Here is a 21,569-nt window from a genome sequence, read left to right on the forward strand (position 1 = left end):
TCGAGACAAGGCAGTCTTTTTAATGAACCAAACATGTATTTTATCTTCATAGCCTTTCACCCTTTGAGGGTTTTTGCCGTACGTGTACTGCGTCGGTTTTCCGTCCCGCAAGGTCTTTGCCGTACGGGTACGATTTCGAGCATCCGTTTGAAATTTCGCACCATATTAACAATGCATGTTCCCTGGGAGGTGCTGCCACCTCCTGGGACTTACAAGAAGTGTTTGAAATTTGATTGTGCTACCTTCTTGCGGTGAAAAACAGAACTCTCTGGCTTCGGCGTGTTACGGCGTCTGTACGTGTTAACGCGTTTTGTGGTTTCAGTTTCGCCACGTGATCGCATCGGAGGCGCGCGAAACTTGATCAACGCTCGCTATCAGGGGCGGCGGAAGTTGATTTCGATCTATATTTGCGCTGCTCTTATCTTTTTTATTACCCATGCTCACTAGGTATTCTTGCCCTCCTTGCTTGAAACTGAAGTAACCTAATCGGAGACTCCATTGTGGGGGCGGCGGAAGTTGATTTCTATCTATATTGGCGCTGCTATTAGCTTGTTTATCACCGGCCCGCATGAGTTATTCTCGCTCTCCTCGTTTACTGGGTTGCCTTCGAGTTCTTCAGACGCACGGCAAAGCGGCGATATGGCCCAACGAACTGCCCGCTCTGATGACACCGACCGCGATGACTCTTCTGACTCTGAGTTTACTCCTTTCACAGAGTCTGAATCGGAAGACAGCCTTTCTTCGGAAGAAGACAGCTCATTTTCGGACATGCGCTGTATGTGTGCAGACTTCGATAAGGCACTGTGCATAGACCCGTGTTTCAAGGAATACCACACTCTGAAATACTATTGAACATTTTTCAGTTCTAATAGATGCTGACCCCAAAACACTGTTCCTGATAATTTTTTACCATTTAATCATGACTTTAGACATTTTGTCCATTCCAAATCCGCAATAAACTAATTTGACCACCAGGGAAAGTTCTTTTAAAAAAAATTCGACCCTCAAAGGATTAAGGGCGCTTGCAAACTTCCGCGCTTTTTTTTCTATCAGGGGGGGGGGGAGGGGGGGGAAATAAAGGGTGCCTTCAACAACCTCCAGCACCCTGTCATGTCCCTGGCCATAAAGGAGGCCGGCATTGCGGACAAGCTGCGGGGCTCCGTCGAGGCGTTCGTGACGGGCCTCATGGCACAAAGGCAGGTAGGCAACGCCCTGTCGGTGCCTCAACCAGTGGATGTGGGCACCCTGTAGGGCACAGTCGTCAGCCCCTTACTCTTCAACATGGTCACAGTGGCACTATCAGTGGCACTATCAGTAGAAGGGCGCACAGGGTGTACCTGTCTGTGTACGCCGCCGCCGCGGCCCTGTAGGCACTAGGCCCCATGGCGGGCTGCCGAGGCGTCGTTCTGCAGCTGCAGGCACCCCCGGATGCAGTGCGGGCCAAGCTCGCCAATGTCAGCCTGCAGCTGTCGGGCACCGAGATGGAAGCGATGCATGTTCACTGGGACACCCAGGCCTGCTGCAGGGTCACATGCCTGCAAATCGACAGCGAGCAGCTCGGGTGGAAGACCAGGGTGCGCTACCTGGGGCTCATGCTGGACCACCGAGATGGCTTCTGCCAGGCCGCCAAGCAGCTTTGTGCCAGGACCGGATGGCCACCTCGGCTGTAAGGTGGCCGCCCAAGACTGTGGCTGCTCCCAACAGACAGCCTTTGGCTGTAGGGCTGCTGATGTGTGCGCTGCCGCTGGTCACCTTGCCGAAACCAAATTGGTGGCAGTTGGAGGGTGACTACCGCAAAGGCGCCTGTGCTTGCTTTGGAGCTCACAGTGCCACAAGTCGCTGGCCAAGGCGGGGGTGTGGACAATCGGGATGGCGGTAGAGCAGCAGGCCCTGGGCCACATTGACTGGCTGCAGCGCGCCAAAGGGGGAGGCCTCCTCTGCAGTAGCTGCGCATCCACCAGCACTCGTTCATTGCTCCACCACACCACCTCAATTAAGGACTGATGCCACAACCAACGTGCTCCATCGCAAGGAATGAAGGAAACTGGCCACGAGGTACTTTCCATTGGTTGCCACATTTGATGAGCTCATGGCAAAAATGCCTGCATACCGCGCTGCAAACCACGTGCAGCTTTGGAAGAGAGACACTAGAACTATCACAGGAGTGAAAAAGCGTGATGTAAAGATTGACAGCAAGATGCCCAAGACCCTGAAGTATTACCAGATACGTTAGTGCTGCATCCATGGGGGCATGAAGTTCGTGAGCAGCAATAATGGCGGCGTGCACATAAATTATTGCAAGTCCCTCCTTGAAAACGTTTTTGTTACATTTACCCGCGGTTGCTCATTTCTTGCTAGCCATAACATAGCTAATCTCCAGGCTCAAGCCTTACTAGTTTCACTATGCACATTGTTGTTCGGCTTGCCTGAGCACATTATCACAAAATGCGATGTATGCCTGGCTCCATTGAAACATATAGTTTTATCGCTTGTGCATAAAGCAGCGCAGATCTATCTGTCTTGCTGGTGGAAAAAACATCTCTGTAGACAGCAAACGGGAGCCGACTGAAATTTTAAAAAGGAATTTTCACGAATGCCGGAACAGTGGGTTCAAAAGAAATTTACTGGCAGGTTGTCATGCGGTCCCAGTCGGCTAACGAGAAACAACTGCCGCGAAAAATTTATACAAGGGATTATCACGGATGCAATGAGAATAGCCACAGCCATATCAAGTTTTGTGCTATGCCAGGTAATTAGGCAAGGCTCGCGAGTTGCTCTTGCCTTATTTTGTAGGTGCCTCGCACTTACCACCTGGCAGATGTACTGTCAGGCAGGCTCTGTGAGTAAAACAACAAAAAACATTGCGGCGAAGCCACAAGTAATCATCTACTGCAACAGGGTTTTCCGAATTCGCACAAAAATAGAAGCGTGTCATACATTCGCTGTAAGCCCCCGCCGATTAGGTTCAGCTTTTGGATACAGCTTATTTTATTAGGCATCAAACACAGAGTATTTCATGGGAAATACAGGACAATTACATGACCTACATATGTTTCTTTCCAGTCGCAAGTGCACTTGCGACTGGAGCGGTAGAAGCGACGATATTTCTGCCGCTTTCCTTGTTCGTTTGGTCACGACCAATTTTTGTCGCCGCGGACAGCAATCACGTCGCTTCTATCGCTCCAGTCGCAAGTGCGAACGGGCCTTCACACTTGCGCTGCGTAGCCACACCACATCGCAATCTAAACCCATTTTTCGTGATTCACGCCGCCGTTAAAGCATGCACTGTCCATGTCAACACAACATTTCAATCTGCTACCAGGAATTTCACGATAGGCAAGCGCTTAAGCTTATTATTTGTGGAATGTTGGAAGCGGTCTCGAAATGTTATTAGAAAGTACGCCTTGCTGCTAAGGTTGAGGCTCTGAACAGGGTGGACAAAGGGGGTGATCGTCATTTCAGTGCACAGGCGCAACAATCCCTGCACACGCCACGCAGGAAAAATATGGAATACAATGCGATCGCTCCACGAACAAATCTGTCGTCAAAACTTGTTTTATATCCCTTTTTTTTCCCCTGAACACTGAGTTCATGGAATGACGCACGTGGAGCGTGCACCTTCTGCAAAAGAAAAAAAACCGGACCCAAAAAGTTCACGTAAAAGGAATGTTTAAAGTAAACAAGAAGGCCAAAATAAAAATAACCGAGCACTAATAACAGAGCACATGGATGCCTCACCTTTTTTACTGCGGGCAGTGGCATCTGCAGTGTGCTGAAACTCAACACACCACACCATGATGAATAACCAGATTCTTCTTGCCTGAAAGCGACGATTGCATCGGTCGAATTTTAAGGTATATGCATGTCTTTAACACATTTTCCCTTCAGTAGCTAACTTCTGCAATCTCAACACAAAGAAGCCCGCTTGAAGAGCAAGAGCTTTCCGCCATTTTGGCTAAGCGCGGGGACTAGGCAGACTAGGGAGGCATTCTAGCGCTTTACCGAAGACTAGGGAAAAATTTCTGGGGAGAAACAACAACTAAACAAACAAATCTAGCGCCAAAAAAAAATAATGACGTCATGCATATTTTAATGACGTCACACACATTGACCAATCAGCGTTTCCAGCCATTTCTCTCCCTATACGGATGTGCCGTAAGGCGCCGCCGACCGAAGCGCCCCCAGCGCGCGTCGGCCTCCGTCGGAAGCGTGGACGCGAGGCTCCTTCACTCGCGACGGGTGGCTTTCCCGCAGCAATCCGGATAACAAATATGGCGGTCGGTCGCGCAACTCTTAGCTCCCTGCGGGACCTATATACAGGAACTCTAGGCCGAACTGCATCGCTGCGCCGCGTGTGGGCGCCTACGGGAACCAAGGAGCGCCGGTCTAAGAGTGTGCTCGCACTCGCCCCGCCGCCCTATCTGATATGTGTAATCACTGCTCTGCTGGCGTGTCATGCTGGGCGTGACGGTTTTCAAAAGGCAGCGCTGGGCTAAGGGCTAGTGAGCTGCTACTTGAGCGCCACGGCCCACAGGCAGCGCCTCCTGGCAGCCGCGGCGGCATATTTTGATCGTACGGGGCCGGCGCGGTCAGCCGCCCCCAGCGGCGGAGGTATCACAGAACGGCGCCTTTACGGGCGAAAAATAAGCAATTCTGCCTACTTTTATGTTTGCCGCTGGCTCAACAGTTACAAAAACAAGTCTGGAACATCGCCGAAGAATAAATTATGTTGGTTTTTATGCGAATGTTATTAAGGAGAGCGCAGGCTGCGCTCCGAAAACCCATCTGATCACCTCAACGCTTGGTTCCAGCATTTCTTCGTCAACAGCGTCTGTCGGAGCATATGTTGGCCCTACAGTTTTGTGGCTGCCCTTGCACGCAGGAATGTCAGCAAAACCGAATTTCTCATCACGAATTGGTGCGGGCACCTTATTCAGGTGACGTGTACACTAATTTTGATGTTCGACAGTTTAAATAGCGCTCGTCGTGCTAACATTTAAATAAGCGTTTTATTTGCTGCTGTGTGCCCTGCTTTGGACGCACAGGTGGCTTATCCCACGCACACGGCAACTTCGTGGACAATTTCTGCTTGGCTGTCGTGGCTGCTGATGTAAAATCGCCGTCGCCGTGTGTTAGCCCCAGCCGCGGCAGACAGCCTTCCAGCAGCTTCCCCGAAAGAAAAAAAAAAAACGCTTTGGGTTTGCCGACTAGCACAGAAGCGAAGCAAGGGATTATGTACGTGAAATATCAACAGAAATTGAGAAACTTAGAGAATTGTACGTGTGTATGGATTCCTATGCCGTTTCTTCAACTTGAGGCTTTTAATTGCGGCCAGATTGGTGCTTGTCTAATTTTTTCGTAATTTTGTTTGGATTTTCTGGTTTGTGTTATTTTGGAATCAATGAACAGGTGAGTGCGGCGGATTCGTTTTCTTTTTGTTCCATTAGTTCATTTCTAGCTCTATTGGTATTTTTAGTTTTTCTTATACAAATAACATACATTTACGTTATTATACGACAAATGTTTTAATAATTATGCCCTTTTGAGCGAATGCAAGGCGTTTGGGATTTGGTGCGTATTAATAATTTTTTGTGTTGTTCGGGTTGCATTTCCGGGTTCTTTATAATTTTGTTTCATTAATCGTGTGATTGTTGTGAATAGGCAGACTTCTGAATATAGCAAGTTCATTTTTATTCTTTTTTCCTGTATGTATTTTTAACTTCACTCGACAAATGGTCTACAGTTACACTATAACGACGCGTTAACTTCAATTTCCCATTGTGCGTTATTGTGCAAATGCCAGGCATTACAAAGATTGGGCTCTGGGGTATTACCAAAAAAATGCTGTCGGATTAAAATTTACATTCCATATTTTTTGCTTACTCCCAGCCGCACTTGCATTTTGAACTATTCATTTGAATCACACCATGCTCCAGGGCTATATAGATGGCCCTGTTTCGGCCTGAATTTCTGCGTTGATGCCGAAGACATGGTCGCTGGCATCTGGTTTCTTTTTTTTCGCAGGTGAAGTAGCCTTTATATTTAAGTATTTCTCAGGGCTTCCTATTTATTCGAAGCCGCACAACAGTTCACGCACGGCTCGCTTCGCGTAGTCACGCTGGCCCTGCGCACGGGATACGCGGACCGGCGAAGCGCGGTACGAGCAAAAGATGCGGCTCGGATCGACAGGGGGCGCCGCTGGTTCGAATTCAGTGGCGCCACCATACCAGCGCACGCGGCCTATAGAGGGGCGCTGGTGGCACTGCCGCTCGCAGGCATCAGCGGTGACCGAAACCGCCGCTGTTGAGCTGGACGAAGTTGCGCGCGCTCGAAAGCGTGTGAGGAGGAGGAGGAATGCCTTTAATGAATGAAGAGAATTCAGCCTGGAGCGAGCTTGGCTTGCTACTCCAAATGAACATGAGATGTGCGAAAGTGAAGGGAAACGAAGACACCAAAACTCATACAGACTCTACAAAACAAATAAGCACACAAACTGACAAATGCAGGATCACGCACACGGCGCACAAACAGAAGTGAAGTTAAGGCACACATTCACAGAGTTTCGTTCATGCCGGAGTCACGGAGAAATGACACCAAGGCCCGTGTACTCCGTGTTGCCGCGGCAGTTGACTGCCATGGGCCAATGGCGTCGCAAAGTTTCAGTGGTGCATCAGCACGCAGTCCCAAGGTCGTCTTCAAGGTTAGCCGCGGGGTGTCGTAACGGGGACACACACACAGTACATGTTCTATGTCCTCACGGACACTGCATACTTGACAGTGAGGGGAGGCAACTCGGCGCGTCTTGTGCGAGTAGTGGCTAGTAAAAGCGACGTTGAGGCGAATGCGGTGAACGACTGCTTCGTCACGCTTTCCCAGGCCACACGGCACTCGAAAAGTGCAGGCGGGATCAACTCTGTATAATGGCTGATAATTTTTTGTCCCGTCCGTCCATATGGAGAGTTGTGACTGCCGCGCCACGGAGTACGCAAGTGTCGCGGCGTCGCGTCTAGAGAAAGGAGTCGGGATGATGACACTAGATTGGGTGTGGGCCGCGCAAGCTGTTTCGTCGGCCACCACATTCCCATTCACCCCACAATGTCCACGTAGCCACTGTAACACTACCTTGTGAAGCATGCTGGGAGCCTGTGTATGCAGGGTGTGTATTTCGTGGGCCAGTTGCTGGCGCGGCAATGATGCTAGTGCTGTAGCGCCGCCCGTGAATCTGTGAAAATCACCCACACAGAAGCTTCTTGCTCAAGAATGTACTGCATAGCGGAGCGCAAGGCAGCAAGTTCTGAGGTCGTCGACGTTGTTTTGTGGCTTAACTTGGGCGCAATTGTGGTGCGCGTTGATGGAACCCAGATTCCGACAGCAGATGATGTGGCCGTCACCGATCCATCAGTGTAGATATGCTTGTTGTTAGGGTAGCTATTCCACATGTGCTCTAGAGTGAAGTACTTTAGTGCTGGAATTGGCAACCTTGATTTACTGCTGATGCCCGGTATTGTGGGGACGATTCGCCAGGGGGAGTACAACCAGGGCGGGAGATGAAGCGGCGCAGGGCACTTCTGACACAAGGGTGGTAGAGTGTCTTGTACCTCTAAGGCAGAGCTAGAACTCAGCGGATGTCCATGGGCCCTAGTCGCCAACCGCAGATGTAGGCGAAGCTGCTCCTCTTTCACCAGTACACTGAATAAGAAGCACCTAGACTCTTGTATGGTCCCCAGCGTAGAAGTTGTCTTCGGAAGACCCAGACAAAACCGCAGAGCTCGGGCCTGCATACTTTCTAACAGCCTTGTATTGGTCTTGGAAAGAGGGCCGAGTACTGGGAGGCTGTATCGGAGCAGTCCTTCACAGAGTGCGGTGTAGAGACGTAGGAGGGGCCCAGCAGAACAACCTCCTGAGCCGCTGGTCAGCATGCGTAGCACCTGAGCAAAGGAGCCAAGTTTCTCCTTCAGGAGACGAACGGGGGGGGGGGGGGGGGACCACGTCATCGACCTGTCAAGTGTTACGCCCAGGAATCGGTGTGAGTCCACAAAGGGTATGGGGACCCCTGCCGCTGAAAGATGATAGCGGGAGACATCACGCCTGGTGAAGACTATTGCCGTACATTTCCTAGCCGAGATTTCGAGGCCACGTCTTTTCAAAAAGTCCGCTATAGAATTGATGGCTTTTTGAAGGCGAGCTTGTAAAACTCGCCTGTTGCGGCCAGAGCTCCAGATGCAGATATCGTCAGCATAGAGCGATATTTCGACAGTGTTTGGCCCGCACTTCTCAATTCCAATGAGGCTGATATTAAATAGGGTTGGGCTTAAAATGCCACCCTGTGACACACCTCGCGTGACATTGTGAGGGGCTGTTTCGCCGTCTTTCGTGGACATAAAGACGGATCTGTCAGACAGATAATCGGACATCCACGCATACATGAGACCTCCGATGCCTACCGACTCCAATGCAGATCTTATTGCCTCATGTGCCACACAGTCAAAGGCTGCTTTAATGTCAATGAACACTGCTAGAGTGATGCGACGCTGGGCTTTCGCACTCTTTACGTCATTGACAAGGGCAAGCACGTTGTCGATGCTGCTGCGGGACTGTCTGAATCCAGTCATCTGTGGGGCATACACGTTCCGCTCTGTCAAGTCCCAGTCTAGGCGAGCAAGGACCATCTTCTCCATCAGCTTCCCCACGCAGCTCAGGAGTGCAGTGGGGAGGTAAGACTAAATTTCCGTAGGAATTTTTCCGGGATTGAGCACGGGAACAAGGCGACCGCGCTTCCAGCCCAGTTCGAGGCGGCCCGTTTCCTAGCTGTGGTTGTATTATGTATATGCCGAGAAGGAAGCGCTTAGCTTTGTCTCCATGCTGTGACAAAGCTGCATAGCTTATGCCATCTGGGCCCGGTGCAGAAGCCTTGTTTACGGAAGACAAGGCAGCAAATAGTTCTGCCATTGTGAATGGCTTGTCCATGACGGTCACACTTGCAGAGGGCAGAGAGACATCGGTCAGTCTGGCAGGTAAGACTGGAGCCGACAAGGCTGTGACCTTGGCGCAGAAATCTTCAGCGACGTCTAGATCACGGCGGCTCTGTCGCAAAGCGATACAGAGGAAAGGATGCATAGCAGTAGGTGGTGCCCGTAGGCTGCGTACTAAGCTCCAAATCCTCGTACGAGGTTTTCGGGGGTCTCAATTTTGAGCAGAACAACTGCCATTCCCGCTTAGCCAACTTCTTCATATGTCGCGGTACGTGCCTCTGTGCGCGTCTAGCGGCTTGTATATCTTCGGGTGTTCGTGTTTTGCGAGCACGCCTTTCAGCCCTGCGACGCACCGCGCGGAGCCTTTGGTACTCCGCATCGGCCACAGAGAACCTCGAGGGTAGACGGAAAAACTTCGTACAGGAGCTTCTCGCCCGTGTCATGGCGTCTATTAGGTCGCTATACGATTCAAAATTCCCATCGAGCTCCTCAATAAGAGCAGAATACAGAGACCAACCCGGGCAACGAATTTCTTGATGGAAGGGCCCTCCACAGAGACCATCTGGTATACCGACAGAACAGCACGCGACAAAAGGGCACGCGACAAAATAGCACCGACATAACAGCACGGTGTCAAAACGGCACGCGACAAAACAGCACGCGACAGAATAGCACAGCGACAAAACAGCACACGACAGTAGAGCACGGTGACAAAACAGCACCGCGACAAAACAGCACGCGATAAAACAGCACGGCGGCAAAACAGCACGCGATAAAACAGCACGGCGGCAAAGCAGCACGCGATAAAACAGCATGGCGACAAAACAGCACGCGTAAAACAGCACGGCGACAAAACAGCACACTGAAAGAGGTGAGGTCTGTAAAAGTTGGGTGCGGTGGCGTATCTAGGTAGTCTGGCATAGTGCACTCGCCGGCTGGGCTCGGGGCGGGTGGCCCGCATGTTCTCGGGCCTAAACATCCTAAAAACTTGTCGGGCCTTTGCAGCCCGTGCCGTGCTCTACTGTGGCACCCGGAGCCCATGTGCTAGGCCGCTGCATATAAGTTGCAACTACTTCCCGTTGGCTTCATGAAGAACCATATTTTGGTCCAGTTTGTTCATTTCAGCCATGTAAGAACTTGTAACTGACTGCATAATTCCCGCAATTTCTTTTCCTTTTTCCCTTTGCGTTTACAAGTAGCAAAACTGCATGTGCATAAGCAGCACATCTGCAGATTACCTTCAGAAGCCCTTCGACCAACACAACTAAAGCGCTCACGAATACTTTGTCCCGCTTGTGGGGGTTTAACGCGCCGACGCAACGCAGGCGATGAGGCGCTTGTCCCGCTTGTAGCCATAACGTGTCTGTGTAGACTGCGTTCTCGCGGTACTTCTGTATTCGTGATTTGCAATACTCGTTCACCTTACTCTTCGGCCGCACCGAGCCTGAAGGCGGTCCCAAGAATACTTTCAGCGTCTGTCGACGGTTGCACTTGTGTGAAGCTTAGCCCCGGAGCTATCTAGAGGCTCCGGTCTTTTCGGCACAGGACGTTTTCGTACAGAGCGTTTCGGTACGCTTTTTTGGTGCACGGACCTTTCGAGACACTGGCGTCTTGGAACACGGCACTTTCGCACCGAACGTTTCCGTGCGAAGACGAATTCAGGAGAGTGGTCTAGGCTGCGCGTGTTTTTGACGCCAACGTTTCAAGCACGCAATTCGTACCTATTTATTGCAAAGGTTTTTGTTCGCCATTCTGCGTAATCTTATTCAAGGAAATTGCTACATGGCCTTGCCAAAAAAAACGTCTGTATATTTGTTGAATATTGGCTTGAATATTTTAACCTTTTCGAAGCTTCGCGTTAGAAACGCTCAGAACCACAGCAACAACCCTGGGCTGCGCCAGGCAGGCTTTTATGAAACTACGGCAGCTTGGTACAAAAATTTACCCTCACCACTGCTGAGATGATTAGACAGTGAGGCTGTTAGAATACCAACAAAAATGATGTTACAAAATGAATTACACATGCGCTTGGAATATTTTTTTCAGGAGACAGTCGACTGCCGTTAATACGAAGTGCACGGGGACCGCAAAAAACTTCGAACTAACCGACTTCCAATCAAATAGAAATCACAGGAGGAGCTTTGCCATTAGCACGCAGCACGTCTCCCTTCATTTCGTTCACAACCGCAACTTTCATCGCCAATTCGAGCGCACGTCATGGTTGGCCCTGATAGATCAGAAGCCTTAAGCGCTGGACACAAGTACGACTGGTGCACGTGATTCGTATGCGACTGATCGTTACGATTGATCGTTAGGACCTGTTTTGGCCTCGTTCGCGGGTCGGACAAGGCTCACGACGTGCGAGTGGCAAGCCAGATGCAGTCGTGCCATCGTTGCGATCGTCTTGAGACCACAGCCAATGACAGCCCGCTGACATAGCTCGGAAAAACTGGATGCCACTCGCTCACACTCACTCAAAAAATATATGTATACTGAAGCACTCACTCGCACTCACGTTCGCCACTCCGCCTTCACCACTCGCTCTCACTCACACTCACGCTCGCCACTCCACTCTCACTACTCACACTCACCCGCGCACACGCTCTCCACTCATGGCCAGGACTCGCACTCCCTCGCGCTCACACTCGCCCCTCCACCCTCACCACTCGCACTCACTCGTGCTCATCCTCACAACTCTTCGTCACCACTCGCACTCACTCCCACTCACGCTCGCCACTCCGCTCTCACTACTCGCACTCACTCGCGCTCACGCTCACCACTCCGCCCTAACCACTCGCACTCACTCGCGCTCACACTCACCACTCGCACTCACTCACGCTCACGCTCACGATTGCGAGTTCGAATCGCTGTGAGCCCCACTCACCACTCACGAGTGCGAGTGCACTCACTACTCGCAAGTAGTGAGCCCCGCTCGCCACTTGCGAGCGGCAGGTGCACTGGCGCGATGTGCTGTGCTTACCGCTGTGAGCGCCGACCCTTGAGCTTCTACTCGTGTTGGCTATTCTTCGCAGAAGCCGCTCGCTGTGATCGTCCACCCCAGCGAGCGGCTTCTGCGAAGAATAGCTTGAGGCGAGCGGGGCTCACTACTTGCGAGTAGTGAGTGCACTCGCACTCGTGAGTGGTGAGAGCACTCGCGCTCGTGAGTGGTGAGAGCACTCGCACTCACGAGTGGTGAGTGGGGCTCACCGCGAGTGGAACTCGCACTCGCGAGTGGTGAGCGGGGTTCACCGCGAGTGGCACTCGCACTCGCGAGTGGTGAGCGGGGCTCGCCGCGAGTGGAACTTGCACTCGCGAGTGTTGAGTGGGGCTCGCCGCGAGTATAGTACTCGCACTCACGAATGGCGAGTGGGACTCGCCGCGAGTGGCAGTCGCACTCACTCGCACTCGCACTCACCAGCCCACAACGATGGCGAGGCTCACTCACCACTCACTCATGAGTGGTGAGTGGGGGGGTGTGAGTGCACTCGTGAGTGAGTTTGCCGACCTATGCCCGCTGATCCCCAACCGCCCGCAACCGGCTTGCGTTGCTCGGGTCGGCTCGGGTGTTGGCTTCTTTAGGCTTAGCATCCTGGCGGATATTTGATCGCCGCTATCTATGTAACTGCGATTGACAACCTGTAACACAACTTTTCACCATACTATCATCCCCGTTCTCGCATGTGGAACTTTATTTAAGCTATAACTGACATTTGAGCGATCAGTGACCAAGACATCTGCTTAGCCTGTTTAGATGCTTACGCGCAGGTATCGCCATCTCTCGGCCGCTCAGCGCACCGCGGCCCGCGGCGACCGGTCTGCGTAGGCTTGAATCGCGGCAGATTTATGATCGCCGCTTTTAAAATTAAAGCCCTTTTAAAGCCCTGACAACAATCCCTAGCACAATTTTTCACCACACTAACACTTACTTTCTCGCATGTGGAACTTCTTTTTAGCTATCAGATTGATTCAGAAGAGCAGCGACAAGCGCGGTTGCTACCGTGGTCTGCGCTGGTGGCGCTGGTTCGAGCTTCTGAGTGTTCGAGCCGCCGGCCGCGCCTGCCACACGCCGAGCTGGCAGGCGCGGCCGGCGTGTGCGGGGACTGTATCCGAAGGCAGAAAACGCTTCAAGATTGCCTGCTTTATCCAATTCTTGCGAATAAACGCGCGGAATCTACAAATTCAGCTCAGCGATCGTCGTAGTTGCCCATGGAGCAAAAACAGTGGGCGGAGCGACGCCGACGACGCATCGCATGCGCGCATCGGACCATGTGTCTCAAATTCACGAGTACGACTATAGTCGTGGCGACAGTCGTAAAGACCAGTCGCATGCGAATCGCATGCGACTGATCGTTACGCTGGATTGTAACGATAATCGTAATGGCGCTAGGTTTACGGGGTGTAGGCCCGTTCGTCACATGGCGTTTCGTCATACGACGCTTCGTAATAGGCCGTTTGGTCGCATAGGATCATTCTTCATAGGCCGGCTCGTAATAGGCTGTTTGGTCACATAGGATCATTTGGTCACTTGACGAATTGGTCAATTGGTCGCTTAGGAAAGCTCGTCACAGGAACGCAAAAACAAAATTCCTAGCTTTTTTAGGATATAAGTGGTGATGAGGCATGACTATAGCTACTTTGCACACCTTTTCGCAGTGGGAGGTTCCCGTTTGAACCCATTCCCATTTCAACCTTCCCGCTTGTTTCCTCCCGTTTCAACCCGACGCAAACCGACCTTCCCCTTTCGCCTTTTCCCCTTTCGTCTGTGCCCATTTGAACCCGTTCCTATTGGAACCTTCACGTTTGTTCCGTGCCGTTTCAGCCCGGTACAACACGCCCTTCCCTTTTCGTATTTTCCCATTTAGCCCCTTCCTGGAATAACGAACCCAGTTTCGACTCGGATGACTCGGGCCGAGGCGTGCAATTTTCGAAATTATACTTACGTCCGACTGTATCTTAACCTCATTATAAAAAAAACGTTCGGGCTGGCAGAGGCAAAGTATACAGACGCCCTATTAACCTGCAACCTTTTCGCAACGGTCCGTTTTACGATACGCGGCGCCAATTAAAAAACAACTCGTAGGTTGCTGCGTTACGTCCGACCCTGTACAGCGTTTGGGAATTACGTACACTCGGTAAAGCGCTTGTCTATAACAGTGATTTCAACTTCAACCAGCTACATCCGAAAACTGCCGAAACATACTCGTTCCAAACATGTCGGATGCAAAAGCGAAGGGCTAAGACTTCACAATCCCTCAGTAGTTTTATTCAAATCCCGCTCCGGCGGGGCAGGACAGGGCTGAGAGTACGAAAGCTGTGTTATAGACAAGCCTTTTACCTGCTGTACAGCTGAAACCACACTGTTCCGTCTGCTTCTGCGTAGGTCGAGCAGTTTGGAACGTGTTGTCGCATGCGCACTCCGCGGCAGCGGTGATAGTTCAAGGCCCTATGGTTGCATATATGAATGCACATGCACTTATATGCAACACATACAAAAAATAAAGGACGAGAATTAACAAAATAGAACCTTTCCGCGGTCGCAGTGCCAGTTTGAAGCGTCCGGACCTCTTGCCGAAAATGAAGTTGGGTATTTTAACAAAACTTTTTTAGCTTGCCTAGATCAGTCCTGAGAATTGGTTACATCTTGTGAGAAAAACACGGCATGCAAAGAAGGTAGCACTAGCAGGAAAATATCCCCGGTTTGCCTGCAGTGTGTACTGCACGTCCCATTCCGACTTTCCTGTTGGCAAAACATCATGTAGAAAGCTTCTACTGTTGACATCACTGTGCGACAGATATAAACACGAAGTTGCCTCCCCATACTGAATTCAGATGTCATTTAAATAGCTTCAACTTCCACAACTGAACTAATTATCAAGTGTTTTCATCATAAGAGATTCTGTCAGAGAAGTACCTATTTGAAAAGAGCTACAGTTATGTCCAGTAATAAGCTAAAACAGCTTCTGCATTGAAATTATTTGCCACAAAAGTGATGAAACATAGGCCATCAGTTTGAATGGTTTGATTGTCAGCTGTACACCACAACATATAGGTCTGTGATTTTCCCCAAAAATAGTACCCCGGGGTAAATTTGTATGGGCACATAGCACTGTTACTAGTAGTGATGCCACAGGTTACCTACACTTTGCCCTGTAAGTGTATGTCAGTGAACAAAAATTTTGTTTCGCTTAAATGTGTTAAAGTGTGCACACCTATATGTTGTGTAAGTGACAGGAGAAGTTCGAGGACACCGAAGCATTTCTTCTGGGTTTGGAATGCAAAACCACTAGTGTCCCATTGCACGCATGGTTTTCTCCACAAGCAGATGTTGGAATTTCTTGCCGAGACTGGCCTATACACTATTCTGTAGGTCATGAAGCCGCTTGCATCCCCTCACTTTCCTTTTTTTACCCCTCTGTTACTTTGATGCCCTGTGTCAAAATTGTGCAATAAATAAATAAAAAGAATGCAACAAAGTGTTCCTTCAAGTGGGTATGTTCACATCACAGACTATAGGAACTGGTGAATTCACCGTGAATTTTGAAAGCACCTTTCATTATCAGTCGCCAGTCCCACTCTGTCGGTATGTGAGAATTTAGTTTGTTATGAGAGTAAGGGAATTGGCCATGAGCTTCTAACAGCGGTCATTGTCATTGTCACCTTTTGAGAGAGTAAATGTTTATTGAAAGGGAGAAGAGGCCGGCCTAAGAAACTACTTGGGCCTGCTATTTCTCATTGCGGGAATGGAACTGGGGACAAAAAGAGAACGGAATGAATATGGAAGGTATGAGGAATGACAGTGAAATCGGCAAATGAACTATGTACAAGCAGTACAACCAATAAACGCCTCATGTACAATGGGTCGCTGAATCAGATTATTACAGGGCGAGTGTCCAAGTGCAGTATTAATGCTGACCCGCCGCGGTGGCTCAATGGCTAAGGCGTTGCGCTGCTGAGCACGAGGTCGCGGGTTCGATTCCCGGCCGCGGCGGCCGCTTTTCTGATGGAGGCTAAAAGCAAAAACGCCCGTGTGTTCGAGATTTCGGCGCACGTTAAAGATCCCCAGGTGGTCAAAATTAATCCGGAGCCCTCCACTACGGCGCGCCTCATCGCCTGCGTTGCGTCGGCGCGTTAAACCCTACAATCAATCAATCAATTAATGCTGCCTCAAGGATCTTTCGCTCACTAGAGTACTTTGGACAAGCGCTAAGCAAATGTTCGATAGTTTCAGGACAACCACACAGAAGGCAGTCCGGGCAGTCCTCGCATCCGATTGTGTGGAGACTTTTAGGTCAATGCTACTCCAAGACGCAGCCAGTGTAGCAATGTCTCTTCACTTCTGCGAAGCCGAGGAGCGTGAGCGAGCTAGAACTTTGCTCTGCATCGAGCCGGTGAAGCCGTTCATGTCGTCCGTTCATGTCGATTCTGCGGGCCAGACGAATGCAAGGCTGTAGCTTGTTTACGTGCTCGGTAGAGTATCGTGTTGGCCAAATGCGATTTGGTGGAACAGCCAATTGGTTCTGATGGCAGCTGTAGTCGTTGCTGGCTAATCCACCTGAGTTGGTATGTCGTCATGCCAATATTCATTTTACCCTGTCATTACTACCGTAATGTCGACCCTCTTTACGTGCCAAGCAATGTCGAAATCACTGTACATTGAGCTGAATGTACCAGTTGTCCGTGTTTTCTAAGTAGAAAGCCACAACGCATTCACAAGACCCACTTTCACTTGGAACAATAAAACACTGGCGACGGGGATGCGTACTGGGATCACATTTCAGACATGTATTATTCCCATCCAATCCCGAATTTTAATAAAAAAAAATCTGAGAGCTGACACTATAGCTGATTAGAGATCGCAGTGACATATAGTTTGCCTCGGGTGATAGATAGAAGTCAATCTGGCATAAAGCATGTACAGACCTACAGATGTGCATTTAATGTTGAGTTTAAGTGCAAGGAAAATCAACCTTTGTCAGCCTGCAACCTTCAGTTGTCAAAATTTTGGGAAATATGAAAGCCTAAAATTGTTAAGTTGAATGAAAAGCAGTAGAACTTACGCTGATTGTTGCCTTGAAAAGTGTTGTTGCTCCTCCTGCTAGTTTCTACCTTTAATTTTATGTGTGGTGAACAAAACTTCATGTAAAGTTCATTTCAATAGCCAACACGCCCCTCCACCATGTGTGTAATCATTTCCTTAGCCGGTGCAGTATTGCATTCTGGGTCAATTTTCCTGCTTGGAACTTCTGATTATGCTAGGTGGCAAGTTGAAGGTGAACTTGAATGAGTTTGTGTTGTGGGTGGCCAAGAGTTTTTGTGAGGGTGTAAAGGTGGGCAGGTGAAGGGCCGTTTTGTAGGCTTTCCATGGAAACACTGGTTCCAGAAACTTTTTTTTTCTTTCCAACCAATTCTGATGAAACTTCATGGGCTTGTTCAGTTTTTTTAGCTGATTTCAAATATCTAATTAGTTTTGATGTGAGGCAACTAGTTTCTGTGTTAATTAAAAGAATTCCTTGATTGTTTTTGAGAACAGTAGAAAAAAAAACTATTCAACAAAAGATTGCCATCAAGACATGAATATATACCTGAAGTGGTGGAGAATGAAACGTGAAGCAGTTTTTTTGTTTTGCAATCACATACAAGTTTACACCAACTCTAACTTCTAGGTTTGAACTACAACTGCTAACCAATTAAAAATGATGCTAATTAAACAACTACTGAAACACGAAATGCAAAAATCTGCTTCCCATATCGCATGGCTTACACATTCAGCTTCACAGTGCGAAAGAAACGATCATTTCTAGCTGCACTACATGCTGGGATGTACTATTGGCGTCAAATGAAACGCGAACAATAAAATATGAACCAGAACGTGCAAAATTGAAAAGTACTGTTCGTAGAGTTCATATAATGGCTTGCTATTGTTATGTTTGGAAATCCCCTGTTTCGAACTTTGTTTTTGTAACTAAGCGACGCGTCATTTAACTTGCATGGAAAGAAATCGTGCTATTTGTGTGTTCAGGTTCATATTTTCGTGTTAGCGTCTCATTTGATGCTGATAGTACCTCTTGAGAGTTTTGTATCACTGCGATACCACTCGAGGCGAAAAAGTGTGGAATTATGGGAAAATAATTATTTGTTTATTAAAATTGGGCTTCTGTGGCTTTTATAAGTCGGTGGCACTGTTCCACATATGGAATTCTTGGAGGAAAAACTGCAAATCAAGAGAAAAGTGATACCTGAAAAAATGCTTTTTTGGGCAATTTTTTGGTCTTAAAGACCCATGTTCGACTGGAGTATAAGTCATCCTGTAGGTGATGCGACTAAGCAGCAGGGCCTGTTTGAGCTTGCTTGCAAGATTCATCCTCTCTGAGTACTGCGTGTTGGTGTCTTAGACGTTGAGTGAGGCATGTAAGTTGCGAACATGCTTTAGTGAGTTGGAGGCTAAGGGGAGCACTCGGGCCATCACGATGCAAAGGAATGCCAAGATTACACAGAGCAGAAACTTGGGGGATAGGAGTGTTTTTAATCGCCAGAGTAGAATTTGATGGGGTTTCGGCAGGTCTTTCTCGCGTGCGTAAGCGAAGCATCAGTAGTGCAGACTTCTCGGCTTGGCAGCGTAGCCCTTTTGGTATGAGATACGTGTTGATTGTATCTATAGCTTGCTGTAGGGTGTCGTGTCGGCTCCAACTGACCTTGAATTGTCCACAGTATGATGTTGTCGGCATAGAGAGTGTAATGAAGGTGTGAGATTTGGTGAAGGTCTGAGATTTGGTGAAGTCTTATGGGTGAGTGGAGTAATTAGCATTGAAAAAGAGAGGTGATGTAACGGAGCCTCCAGAATTTTTTCTTCGCCTTTTTTGGCTGTAACAGCGCGTGTTGAGCCAACAGTCCGGTACAAAAGCCAAACATGGCATAAGGATACTGTCCGCTTGTTCAAGGTGCGTGGTGATTTTTGTATGTACCAAGTGTTCAAATGTTTTGCCAACAGAAGAGGTACAGGCGTAGTTGGAGGTTTGTGGATCTTCGGTATGAGGGTGATATCTGCTCGTCCACTGTGCAGGCAATTCAAACAGTGCTTGTGCGGGCTGTTGAGTTAGATAACAAAGCTGTTTTTCTTTGTAATGAATTCCTTGCTCTGGCTTGTATTTTTTTGTGTGCACTTTCATCCTGTCATGTTCTTTTATTACCTTTTTTGGCCCCAATCCTCCCCCGAAATGAAATCCTGGTTACGTAACTGGTGGGTGGATGATGTTGCACCAAGAGATGTTTCTTTGCACCCTTACGCTCACGTGTCTTTCCCTTTGTGCTCCCATGCCACTATAAACTTGTAGTCCCTGTTTCGCAAACAATGCTGCGTGCATTTGCAGAATTCCAACCTTCAAAGGTCGTCATCAGTGGTACAACTGACAGCTGGGCATTTGGGCATTAAATTTGGACATTTGGACATGGGCACATGTGGACATTAAATTTGGGTTTTGTTGAATTTATTTTGAGTGTTCTATTATCCTTCTCTGTCACTGAAGTTTTCCGAAATATGCCCAATTAGCAATTAGCTCGTGATATTTTGCAGCACTAAATTCACTTCAAGTAAATCCTATGGCTAGTTTAGAAAATGTTGAACTCCGATCGATCCGGAGGAGGAGGAAATAACTTTATGCGGTCGAAAGGGGAGGCTTATTTAGGCCTGTGGCATTCTAGACGACAGCCAAGATGCCTTGGCTCCTGGCGATGTCTTCCTTTGGATGGCCCACTGTTGGATTTCAGGCTTTTCGCTGTGCGGCACTGTTTCCCATTGCTCCTTACTAGTGATAATAAATGTTCCTTTTGAATTTTCGAACCCATGTCTCTGTATACTGGGGCGTTCCCATAGCATGCGAGCCAAGTTCGCAAGCTTTGGGCAGTGTTTACATCCAGCGTTGTCTATTTCCAAATGGAAGGGCCAGTACAGCCTTGGGTTTGGATAAGTGATCATCTGGAGACGTCTACACGCCACTTCTTGTTTGTTGGTGAGCGAGGGGCCAGCAGCCGGGTGGCTTCGTCTTTCCCCTTTGTAGTGAACAAGCACGGCTCGGCGAAAACAGACGCGATCTTTGGAGTTGTCTGTGGAATGTGTGCTGGGGCTCCCGGTGGGTGAGATCTCGGGCAGCCTCGTTGGCCCGTTCGTTGCCTTGTAGTGCCACATGTGCGGGGGTCTGGTGTTTTGGTTCGTCTCATGGCGGGTAAAGATCCTGCGCCTTCCGCTGGAAATTCTTCCTTTTGCAGATCGCTTGATGGGAATCGCTAATCGTTTTCCGCACTTGGGTAGCTGCTATATAGGGCTAGGGCAAAGCCAGTTCTTCGTCCTCCTTTAGTTGTTTGGGTGGAGCAGGGTTCAAGAACTTTTCTCGAGCAGTCGGTAGCGGCTGAAACCATAGCTCCACGTGGCTGTGTCAATACAAACAACGTGCGGATTTCCTCAAGTTCCTGGACTCACAGCTCTCTCCGCAGGGGTGGAGCTGTTGTCGCCGACGGTATTCTCGTACAAAATGCGCAGGCTGTCTAATAGGTGTCTGCTCGCGGCTATCTTGGTGAGGTGCTCTAGGTGCGCATTGTGTTGCACGGCTTGCGCCTTGATTTGTTCTTCGAAAGTGTTGCGCACACCCAACGCGTCATATTTTTCGTTTGGAGCGTACATGAGTATTCCTAGGGCTTAGTCATGCTCATTTCTTGATGAGGCTGCTTGGTTTGCAGTCATTTTAAAATATTTACGGAATTGTGGAGTTGTTAGGGGTTTGTGTGAGGGAGAGGCTGGAAGATGGGTACTTGTTGTTAAGGGGGGGATATGGCGATCCACCCGCCCCAGTTGACTGAACAGTTCGCAAACTGGGGTCACTAAAAAATCTAAGCTGAATAAACTTGCGCAAGCGCTGTTGGGTAATGAAATTGTAGGTTTAAAACTATATTATGACCCTTGATCTAAATTCCTGCGGAGGCTAAATAAGTGATGGGAAGCGGCAGCGTCTCGCGGTGTCCTACGGCTACGGGTCGAATATGACAAGCGGGAGGTCGGCGGGGGAGCGGGGGCGATGCTACGATATGAACTAGACACTTCTAGCTTCACTGTACTATCAGATCCGTTCGCCCCTAACGAGATCCGCGGCTTGTGTGGTTTTAATAATCAGTATCCTGGAGTAGCTGCCTAGCGATGATAAATAAGGGTATCTAAACAAACGGCGTAAACATGCACAGCAAACCGCGGTATCTACGTGCGTTGCTTAAAATCAGCTGCCGACAGTTTTTACCTACGATTGCCTTTGTGCAGTCGCGCGGGCGCCGGCTGGCAGCTTGTTATGTAGCTTTGTGCTTTACACAAATATTGACGCCCAGGTGCAACACACGACGCGGGGCGCTGCGCGTTTCTCGCGCAAGCACGACCATTACCCAGGTCAGGTTAGTTTTTCCAGACTGCTCTCACACTACTGAAGTTCGCGTAAATTCATATCGCGGCCTCTCAACGCCGAAAGTACACAACAAACGTCTTCGAATCGAGCACGCATTAATAATAAAAAAAGTAAAAGCATTGCACGCACGTCATTGGACTCGCCGGCCAATAAGATG

At 49.3% G+C, this 21,569-nt stretch overlaps 1 long non-coding RNA gene across 2 annotated transcripts; it reads right to left on the minus strand.

The window, feature by feature from the left end:
- Nucleotides 1-1,674: 1,674 nt before the first annotated feature.
- Nucleotides 1,675-4,062, minus strand: LOC144164366 (uncharacterized). Of its 2 annotated transcripts, none has more exons than XR_013321174.1 (2): nt 3,739-4,062; nt 1,675-1,908 (listed from the first exon to the last, which is right to left on the minus strand). It is a non-coding gene; the product is annotated as an uncharacterized LOC144164366 (long non-coding RNA). The 2 variants fall into 2 exon arrangements; XR_013321170.1 differs by having other exon boundaries at nt 1,675-1,946; nt 3,739-3,975.
- Between the last annotated feature and the right edge of the window lie 17,507 nt (nt 4,063-21,569).

Source organism: Haemaphysalis longicornis, unplaced genomic scaffold, assembly GCF_048455015.1.
Source record: "Haemaphysalis longicornis isolate Haplotype H1 unplaced genomic scaffold, Haemaphysalis longicornis Haplotype H1 scaffold_1, whole genome shotgun sequence".
Taxonomy (NCBI): domain Eukaryota; kingdom Metazoa; phylum Arthropoda; class Arachnida; order Ixodida; family Ixodidae; genus Haemaphysalis; species Haemaphysalis longicornis.